General features: G+C 39.1%; 1 pseudogene; it reads left to right on the top strand.

Moving 5' to 3' along the window:
- The first annotated feature begins 1,649 nt into the window (after positions 1-1,649).
- On the top strand, positions 1,650-2,302 carry LOC101704565 (transmembrane gamma-carboxyglutamic acid protein 1 pseudogene; annotated as a pseudogene).
- The last annotated feature ends 9,129 nt before the right edge of the window (positions 2,303-11,431 follow it).

Here is an 11,431-nt window from a genome sequence, read left to right as displayed (position 1 = left end):
TTCTGCCACACTGTTCTGCCCTTCTGTTCCCTGTCTTAGAACCAGCCAGCTGTGGACTGAAACCTCTTCAACTGGTGAGCCCAAATAAACCTTTTCTCTTTACAGTTATGGGGTGTCAGATACTGTGTTTCAGAGCCAAGAAAGTAACTAAAATGCTCACTGCTGGGAAAAAACACCCGACATCTACAACTTAAAGGAAGAGAGGTTTATTTTGGTTCATGGTTTCAGTGCATAGTCAGCTGGTTCCAAGGCAGGAACAGCATGGTGCAAGGGGATGATGGAGGAAAGGGGCTCAACCCATGGCAGCCAGAAAACAGAAGGGAGACAACAATATACCCTTCCAGCTGTCGCCCCCACTGGCCCATGTCCAATCAGGCTCCGACTCCTAATAGAACATTCAGCTACTAAATTTGTCAATGGATGAATCTGCTGATGACTATAGACCCCCATGATCCAAAAACCTTACACACATGAGAATTTGGGGGGACATTTTAGATCTAAACCATAACAGATCCTATCTAAAAGTAAAAAAGAAAAGAAAGACTAGGATTTAGGTCAATATGAAGGCCCTGGATTCAATCCCCAGCACCACAAATCAACAGCAACAACAACAACAACAAAAGCTTTCAAATGAAAAACATTTCAATTCACTAAGTAAAGCTTATGCTTGGTTCATTTTAGAAACTGAAATTGATGGGTCATCAAGCTAAATGTCATGAAAGATTGTTAGTACTGGTTTTCAAATGCTTATTGTTGAAACAGGATTTTGTAATAATTACATCTTTTTTGTCTAATATAGCATCTGTTTTGTAATGGGGTTGGTCGGAAGGGAGGCAATGATAACTCAGAAGCTTGCTTGATGGCTGGGCAAAGGCAACCTGGAATTAAGAATAAAAATAATGCAAATGGGCTGGGGAACTGGATGTATTTCCTTGAATTTTTAATAGTTCTAAATTTAGTTCAGTAGTTCTTTCAGTTGATGGCTCTGTCCATGGCAAATAAGGTTCCTAAATAGGTTGCTAGGGACAGGTCCAAAGTCCTTTGTTCTTTTATTACACAGCCTGTCTCCTTTCTCCACCAAGGGCATGAAGTGGGCTGGCTTGAGAACAGTTTGATGGGCTGTGGGGGAAAAAAGAAGCAGTTATTGGGCCATATTTCCCTGTTAATGTGCTACTGTAAAGGTGCATGCAGGCTTTACACACAGTAACAATGAGATGTGTGGTATCTCTCAGATGGCAGTGGGAAAACAAAAGAGGGAAAGCAAGACCTTCCCAGAACCCTACAAACTCACCAGGGGCAGAGCCCTTCTTTCTGTGCTTGATGCTTGGGCAGACTCCAAAGGCTTTCACATGTGTCGTTCACATTAAATGTGGAGGTCTCCAAGTCTGCCCTTTCTTTCCAAAGTCTGTTTCAAGATTATTTCCTATTAACTTGCTAGACTTAGAATGGATATCTAGAATAAGCCTAGAAATAAACATTAAGAGATAGCAGGAGTGGGACCCATGTTTCCCGGGGCTCCCTACATTTCACCAAGGAGCCTTTTATAAGAGAAGAACCACAGTCCCACAAATAGCTCATACCTGATTAAGGAACAGAGCAGACTGACCTGAGGATCATCATCTAGGACCTGCCTGAGGCCACCAGAAAACATGGGGAGGGTTTTCCTCACAGAAGAAAAGGCCAATTCTGTATTAAAACGCTACCGAAGAGCTAATATGCTTTTTGGAGAAATCAGACAGGGCAATATTGAACGTGAGTGCAAAGAAGAAGTGTGCACATTCGAAGAAGCCAGAGAAGCTTTTGAAAATAATGAAAAAGCTAAGGAGTTTTGGAACACCTACACAAAAACACACCAAGGAGAGAGTAACGGAGGAAGTGACTGGTTTCAGTTTTACCTTACCTTTCCATTAGTCTTTGGCCTCTTCATTGTCCTCCTTGTCATTTTCCTAATCTAGAGATGCTTCCTAAGAAACAAAGCTCGTAGACAGTGACTGAAGGCCACATTCCTTTCCCTGAGCACCTTAATACTGTCACTCCTCCTCCACCACAAGACGAAGTGTTTGATAGCAAAGGAGTGTCTCCAGGCTTTCTGGAATATGTAGTTGGGTGCTCAGATTCTGTCTCCACTCGCCTGTCCAACTATGATCCACCACCAAACTATGAGGAAGCCACTGGCCAGGTGAACCTGTGGAGGAGTGAAACAGAACCTCATTTAGATCCACCCCCAGAATATGAAGACATAGTCAAGTCCAGCTCAGCCAGGGCCATTGCTATGGTGCCTGTGGTCACTACCATCAAATGAAGCTACAAACTTTTTACTCTAATGATTTAAAAAATACTAATGAAAGAACTTTCTAGCACTTTACCACTACATAAATACATTGACTTATTTTATTATACTCTTACAGCATACCACTTCACCCTTACTGGTCTGATTTTCTTTAGTTTTGTTTCCTATTACAAAATCATTACACATGCTCATTTTTGCTAGAGGGAATATCTGAAAAGGGAAAACACATCAGTGGGTGTATTCATGTGATGATATATACATCAAGCTACTGTATGTGCAACTATCCTAAAAATCTATTAACTTCTATCTAAATCCCCTTCAAAGAGAACATAACCCACAAAAATTGGGAAAAAAAGAGGCATTGACAATTTATGTAACAGATAGCAAGGAACACATTACAGAATTTTGCCAAACGTATGTACCTAGCATGCTTTCTAATTCTTATAGGCTTTTGTTAAACTCTGGTTTCTCCATCTACCTTAAAAAGGGAAAAATGTGTGGAGTAAATCTTGATTTTAGGACTATCTCAGAAAGAAAGCATATACACACAGTGAGGAATAACTCATTATAGTGTATAGAAGGGAAATCACTGACCAAGTGTGATCAGTCCTCACTTTATACTAGGGCTTTTATTCTGCCCCAAATGAAACACTTTTCTTACCTTAGCATCTTTGAATGTCTCATGCTATTGTTTTTTAATTCTTTTATTGGCACATTGTAGGTATACAACACATTTACATTTCTCATTGGGAACTTGTACGTTTACATGATACATCTTGGTTCTTATTTTTTCCCCATTCCTAGCCCTCCCTTCAACCCCTCCACCCTTCCCTATTTACAAAGACTTTGTTTCCATTTTTTCAATTTCTCATAATTTTTCCTTTTCCTTCTTTCCTTTCCCCTGCCCCTCCTACTACCCCTACCCCTATGGACCTTTTTTTCCTATTTCGCTTTATCAATTATTCCTTCTAATCATTTTTTACATTTTAGGTATACAATATAATGACATTCATCATTGGAAATTTGTGCCTTTACACAATCTCTCTTGGTTCTTATTTTTCCCCCCTTCCCCTGCCCTCCCTTCAACCCCTCCATCCCTCCCTATTTACAAAGACTTTCTTTCCATTTTTCCATTTTCTCATATTAATTCCATTCCCTTCTTTCCTTTCCCCTACCCCTCCCACTTCCCCTTCCCTGTGTCCATTTTCTTCCTATTTCACATTATCTATTATATCTTTTAGTCCTTATTTACACTTTCAGTTTCTCACACTAGAGAAACTATTCAGTATTTATACATGTGTATCCTACTTATTTCACTTAAGAGTATTGCCTCAATGTGCATCCACTTAGCTATAAAAGTCTCTAATTTCTCATTTTTTATGGCTGAGTAGTACTCCATTTTATAAAAAAAACACATTTTCTTTATCCAGTCTCCAATTGATGGGCGCTTGGGCTGTTTCCAAGTTTTAGCTATTACAAATTGTGCTGGTATGAACATGGGTGCACATATATCACTGTGGTATGATTCTTTTAATTCTTTGGGGAAGATCACCAGCAGGGGAATAGCTGGGTCAAATGGGACTTCCAGTCCTAGTTCTTTGAGGTATCTCCATACTGCTTTTCACAGTGGTTGCACCAGTCTACACTGACACCAGCAGTGGAGCAGGGTTCCTATTTCCTCACAGCCCCACCAGCATTTGTTATTGGTTGATTTCATGATAGCGGCCATTCTTTCTGGAGTGAGGTGGAATCTCAGTATTCTTTTCATTTGCATCTCTCGAATGACCAGTGATGTTGAACATTTTTTTCATGAATTTATTTGCTATTTCTACCTCTTTGTCTGAGAAATGTCTGTTCATTTCAGATGCCCATTTTTGGATTGGGTCTTTAAATTTGGGAGGTCTGATCTTTTAAAATTCTTTATAGATTCAAGATAGTAGACCTTTGTCTGAGGAAAAGCAGGTGAAGATTTTTTTCCAACATTGTGGGTTGTCTCATCACACTGCTGATGGTTTCTCTTGCTGTGCAGAAGCTTTTTAATAAGAAGAGATCCCACTTGTTGATTGTGCTAGTTCATGGGTAACTGAGGTTTTGTTCCTAAAATCTTCTTGTACACAAATGTCTTCAAGAGTTCTACCTAAACTCTGTTCCAGCCGGTTCACCGTTTCTACTTTAATATTTAGATCTTTCATCCATTTCAATTTTAGTTTAGTCCATGGTGAGAGATATAGGTCTAGTTTTAATCTTTTACAAGTTGAAAGCCAATTTTTCCAGCACCATTTATTAAAGAGGCTATCTTTCCTCCAGTGAAGGTGTTTGGCTCCTTTGTCAAAGATGAGATGGCTGACTGTGTCCAGAGTTGTTTCCGCATCTTCTAATCTGTTCCACTGGTCCTCAGGTCTGTTTCTTTGACAGTACCATGCTGTTTTTATCACAGTAGCTTTGTACTATAGTTGAAAGTTGAGGATTGTGATACCCCCTGCTATGTCTCTGTTACTTAGAATTGCTTTTGCTATTCTGGGTCTCTTCTTGTTCCAAATGAATTTTCAGATTGTTTTGTCAAAGTCCATGAAGTATGCTGCTGGGATCTCAACTTAAATTGCATTGAATCTATATAGCAGTTTTAGAAGTATGGCCATTTTCACTATATTAATCCTTCCTACACAGGAGAAGGGAAGGTCTGTCCATCTTCTGATATCATCAATCTCTCTTTTCAGAGTGCTATAGCTTTCAGAGAAGAGGTCTTTGATTTCTTTTGTTAGGTTGATTCCTAGGTATTTCAATTTTTTGGATGCTTCTCTCTTCGACCCAGGTTGGGCAGGGTGGGACAGTGGCTCAGAAGCCCCTTCCTCTGGGCTGGGAGTGGCAGGAGGGACGGCGACCCGGAAGCCCTTACCTCTGTCTCATGCTATTTATATTAACATCTCAGTGGGGAAGATTTCTGGCAATAGAATAATTTCTAAGTGAATATATGTATTTAATAACCGGCAATAGATATGGATTATTTCTTTGCTTTGGGGGAGAGTAATAATTATTTTCTTCTTCCCATTTCATTGCCTTTTAGTCTCCTGTTTATGCTATCTCCTACCACCACAGAATCTTCAGTCACCCAAGATTTTAGTTAAAATACAACTTTCAGATTGTTTTCTTGAAGTCTTTGCCTAAAGATTATTAGGAGACAATTTTCTATTATATTATGAGCTGTGATTTTTTTTATTGCTCTTCAGTTGGTGCAAAAATATTGTAAAAAATGTGTTATGGCAGATGGACACTAAATTATAGTCACACATAGATCTCATTATTGTTGCTATTTCATTTTGAATTTTCATCAAACTTCTTTTTTTTGTATTAAATTCTTTTATTGGTACATTGTAGGTATACAACACAATTACATTTCTCATTGGGAATTGTACCTTTACATAACACATCTTGGTTCTTATTTTTTCCCCATTCCTAGCCCTCCTTTCACGCCCTCCACCCTTCCCTATTTACAAAGACTTTATTTCCATTTTTTCCATTTCTCATCATTTTTTCCTTTCCCTTCTTTCCTTTCCCCTGCCCCTCCCACTACCCCTACCCCTTTGGACCTTTTCTTCCTATTTTACATTATTGATTATTCATTCTAATCATTGGTACATTTTCAGTATACAATATAGTGACATTCATCATTAGAAATGTGCACCTTTAGATAGTCTCTCTTGGTTCTTATTTTTCACCCTTGCCCAGGCCTCCCTTCAACCCCTCCAGTCCTCCCTATTTACAAAGATTTTGTTCCTATTTTTCCATTTTCTCATATTAATCCCATTCCCTTCTAACCTTTCCCCTAGCCCTCCCACTTCCTTCCTCTTTGACCCTTTTCTTCCTATTTCACATTACCTATTATACATTTAGTCCTTATTTACACTTTCAGTTGCTCACAACAGAGAAACTCTTCGGTATTTACACATGTGTGTCCTATTTATTTCACTTAAGAGTATTGCCTCAATGTGCATCCACTTAGCTATAAATGTCTCTAATTTCTCATTTTTTATGGCTGAGTAGTACTCCATTTTATTAAAAAACCACATTTTCTTTATCCAGTCACCAGTTGATGGGCATTTGGGCTGTTTCCAAGTTTTAGCTATTACAAACTGTGCTACTATGAACATGGGTGCACATATATCACTGTGGTATGATTCTTTTAATTCTTTGGGGAAGATCCCCAGCACTGGAATAGCGGGGTCAAATGGGATTTCCAGTCCTAGTTCTTTGAGGTATCTCCATACTGATTTCCACAGTGCTTGCACCAGTCTACACTCCCACCAGCAGTGGAGCAGGGTTCCTCTTTCCCCACAGCCCCACCAGCATTTGTTATTGGTTGATTTCATGTTAGCAGCCATTCTTTCTGGAGTGAAGTGGAATCTCAGCATTGTTTTCATTTGCATCTCTCGAATGACCAGTGATGTTGAACATTTTTTCATGTGTTTATTTGCTATTTCTACTTCTTTGTCTGAGAAATGTCTGTTCATTTCAGATGCCCATTTTTGGATTGGGTCTTTAAATTTGGGAGGTCTAATCTTTTGAAGTTCTTTATAGATTCGAGATAGTAGACCTTTGTCTGAGGAAGAGCAGGTGAAGATTTTTTCCCACATTGTGGGTTGTCTCTTCACACTGCTGGTGGTTTCTCTTGCTGTGCAGAAGCTTTTTAATAAGAAGAGATCCCACTTGTTGATTGTTTGTGTTGGTTCACAGGCAACTGAGGTTTTGTTCATAAAATCTTTTCCTACACGGATGTCTTCAAGGGTTCTACCTAACCTCTGTTCCAACTGGTTCAGAGTTTCTATTTTAATATTTAGATCTTTAATCTATTTTGATTTTAGTTTAGTGCATGGTGAGAGATACAGGTCTAGTTTTAATCTTTGGCAAGTTGAAGCCCAATTTTTCCAGCACCATTTATTAAACAGGCTATCTTTCCTCCAGTGAAGGTGTTTGGCTCCTTTGTCAAAGATGAGATGGCTGAGTGTGTCCAGAGTTGTTTCCGCATCTTCTAATCTGTTCCACTGGTCCTCAAGTCTGTTTCTTTGCCAGTACCATGCTGTTTTTATCACAGTAGCTTTGTAGTAGAGTTGCAGGTTGGGGATTGTGATATCCCCTGCCATGTCTCTGTTACCTAGAATTGCATTTGCTATTCTGGGTCTCTTCTTGTTCCAAATAAATTTTTGGATTGTTTTCTCAAGGTCCATGAAGTATGCTGCTGGGATCTCAATTGGAATTGCATTAAATCTATATAGCAGTTTTGGAAGTATGACCATTTTCACTATATTAATCTTTCCTACCCAGGAGCAGGGGATGTCTGTCCATTTTCTGATATCATCTTCAATCTCTCTTTTCAGAGTGCCATAGTTTTCAGAGAAGAGGTCTTTGATTTCTTTCATTAGGATAATTCCTAGGTATTTCCGTTTTTTGGATGCTATTGTGAAAGGAATTATTTGCCCTATTTCTCTCTCAGTGAGTCTGTCGTTGGTGTAGAGGAAAGCTATTGATTTTTGTGTGTTGACCTTGTAACCAACTACTTGCCTGAATTTGGTTATTAAGTCTAGAAGACTTTTGGTGGAGTTCTTGGGGTCTTCTATATAGAATATCATGTCATCTGCAAATAATGACAATTTGACTTCTTCATTACCTATCTTTATTCCTTTTATTTCTTTCTCTTGTCTAATTGCTGTGGCTAATGTTTCCAGAACTATATTGAACAAGAGTGGTGATAGTGGACATCCTTGTCTTGTTCCTGATTTTAGTGTGAAGGATTTCAATTTTTGACCATTTAGTATGATATTGGCTGTTGGTTTTTCATAGATGGCTTCTATCAGTTTGAGGTAGAGACCATCTATTCCAATTTTTTGTAGGGTTTTTCTCATAAATGCATGTTGGATTTTGTCAAATGATTTTTCTGTGTCTATGGAGATAATCATATGGTTTTTGTCCTTGGCTCTATTGATATAGTATATTACATTGATTGATTTGTGTATGTTGAACGATCCCTGCATCTCTGGGATGAATCCCACTTGATCAGGGTGTATGATCTTCTTGATGATCTTCTGCATTCTGTTTGCCAGTATCTCATTAAGGATTTTTGCATCTATGTTCATTAGTGAGATTGGCCTATAGTTCTCTTTTTCAGTTGGGTCTTTCTCTTCTTTGAGGATCAAGATGATGCTTGCTTCCAGGAATGAATTTGGGAGTATTGCTTCCCTTTCAATTTCATTGAAGAGTTTAAACAGTAGTGGCAGCAGTTCCTCTCTAAATGTCTTGTAGAATTCAGCAGTGAAGCCATCAGGGCCTGGGCTTTTCTTAGTTGATAAATTTTTAATTACATTTTCAATTTCATTGGTTGATATTGGGTTGTTCAGAGTTTTTAGGTCTTCTTCGTTCAACTTTTGTAATTCATATGTATCTAGAAATCTGTCCATTTCTTCTGTGTTGTCCATCTTATTGGCGTATAGATTCTGGAAGTAGGTATTGATGATGCTCTGGATTTCTGCTGGGTCTGTTGTAGTTTCACCCTTTTCATTCCTAATTGCATGGATTTGGGCCTTTTCTTTCCTTTTTCTGATGAGGTTGGCTAAAAGTTTATCAATTTTGTTGATTCTTTCGAAGAACCAACTCTTGGCTTCATTGATTTTTTGTATCGTTCTCTCAGTCTCCATTGCATTTATTTCTCCCCTGATCTTTATAATTTCCTCCCTTGTATGAGCTTTGGAGTTGTCCTGTTCTTCTTTTTCTAGAAGCTTGAAGTTCAGCATCAAGTTGTTTAATTGGGCTTGTTCTGTTTTCCTAATATGTGTATTCACTGCTATGAATTTCCCTCATAAGACTGCTTTCATTGTGTCCCATAGATTCCAATATGTTGTATTGTCATTGTCATTTAATTGAAGGAACTGTCTGATTTCTTCTTTAATTTCCTCTGTGACCCATTGGTTATTCAGAAGTGTGTTGTTCAATTTCCACGTGTTTATGAAATTTTTTGAGTTTCTTTTGCTATGGATCTCCAATTTCATCACACCATGGTCTGATAATATACAGGGGATAACTTCAATTCCTTTGCACTTACTTAAACATGTTCTATGTGTGAGGATGTGGTCTATTTTGGAGAATGACCCATGTGCAGCTGAGAAGAATGTGTATTCTGATTTTGTGGGGTGGAAGACTCTGTAAACATCTGTTAAATTCATTTGTTCAAGAGTTCGATTGAGTTCTAGTATTTCATTACTTATTTGTAGTCTAGTTGATCTATCTATTCGGGACAGTGGGGTGTTGAGGTCCCCCACTACAATTGTATTAGTGCATATATGACTTTTCATGTCCATTCGTATTTGTTTTCTATAGTTGGGTGCACTAGTGTTTGATGCATAGATATTTATGATTGTCATCTCTTCCTCTTGGATTGTTCCCTTTACAAGGATGTAGTGTCCTTCTTTGTCTCTCTTAATCAGTGTTGGTTTGAAATCTACTTATCTGCCAAGAGGATAGCTACTCCTGCTTTTTTTCAGGTTCCCGTCACATGCAGTATTGTTTTCCACCCTTTAACTTTCAGTCTATGAGTTTCCTTTTGAATTAAGTGTGTTTCTTGTATGCAGCATATTGTTGGATTTTGCTTCTTGGCCCATTCTGCCAGCCTATTTCTTTCGATTGGTGAATTGAGACCATTAATGTTGATGGTTATAAGTGAAACGTATTGACTTGTCATTGGCATGACTTTTTCTTTTTGTTGGGTTCTCCCCCTTTCCATTTAATTTCTTGTCATGCCAGATGGGTTCATTCTGCTTTGCTTCCTGGGGTTGTGATCCTCAATGTCTGTTCCTAGGATATTGTGTAAAATTCTTTGGAGTGCTGGTTTGGTATTCACGAAATTCCTAAGGTGCTCTTTGTCATGAAAGTATCTTATTTCTCCATCCATTTTGAAAGATAGTTTTGCAGGGTACATCAATCTGGGTTGGTGGCTGTTTTCTTTTAGGCTTGGAATATGTCACTCCAAGGTCTTCTTGCCTTGATGGTTTGTGTTGAGAAGTCTGATGGGCTTTCCTTTGTATGTGATTTGATTCTTTTCTTTGACTGCTTGGAGAACTTTGTTCTTCTGTTGTGTTTCTGGAATCTTAACAATTATATGCCTATGTGTAGATTTATTTTTGATCAAGGCTATTTGGAGTCCTATATGCCTCACTTATCTGTATGTCAAGCTCTTTTCCCCTGCTTGGGAAGTTTTCTGCCATTATTTCTGTGAAGAGATTTTTTATGTCATCTCCACTCTCTCCTGTTTCTTCATTGAGCCCAATCAGTCTTATGTTATTGTTTTTTGCATCATCTAGCAGCTGCTGGATTGATTTCTCATGTTCTCTTATAATTTTGAAGCAATTTTTCTTTTCCTGGTCACTAATTGCAATCTTATCTTCTATATCTGAAATTCTGTCCTCACATTGGCTCATTCTGCTGTGTAGACTTTCAATGGAGTTTTCCATGTCCTGGAAATCTATTTGCATCTTTTTTATGGATTCCATTTGTTTCTTATGGTGGGATTCCATCATGTTCCTCAGCTCCTCTCTAGATTTATTAATCATGTCTTGCACTAGGGGCACAATTTCTCCTGTTATCTGAGAAATTATTTCTGATTTCATTTTTTCCAGATCCCCTTTTGTTGCCAGGTCAGTGGGTCCAGGTGGTTGAGTATCAGAGTCTTCCATCTCATTTCCCTTTGGGGTTGCTGTAGGTGATCTGAAAGTCTGGTTTTGAGACTTATTTACGTGTTTTCTCATTTCGACTGGGGTGTGGGGCTGTTAGCGCCTGCACGGATTACCTCCTCTGAGCTGGATGAGGTGGGACAGGGGCCGGGAGCAGTGGTAGGGATGGTGACCCAAAAGCCCTTTCCTGTGGGCTGGGAGCAGCGGGAGGGATGGTGGCCGGGAAGCTCCTTCCTCTGGACCAGGAGCAGTGGGACTCAGTACCTTGTTCTGGTGGTCTGGTGTCCTCTGCATCTTTGTAGTGTGGAATCAGGTGGCTGCCTGTCTGCAGCGGGGTGATTCGGCGTGTTCTGCGCGACTCAGGACCTAGGTAGGGCATGGGCAGACCTGCCTGTCTGCAGCGGGGTGATTTGACGTGTGTTCCGCG

This window comes from Heterocephalus glaber, unplaced genomic scaffold (genome assembly GCF_053883595.1).
Source record: "Heterocephalus glaber isolate CG9 unplaced genomic scaffold, H.glaber_assembly_v1.0 deba00001577, whole genome shotgun sequence".
Classification (NCBI taxonomy): domain Eukaryota; kingdom Metazoa; phylum Chordata; class Mammalia; order Rodentia; family Bathyergidae; genus Heterocephalus; species Heterocephalus glaber.
Note: the sequence above shows the minus strand (reverse complement) of the source record. Positions and strands in the feature narration are given on the sequence as shown.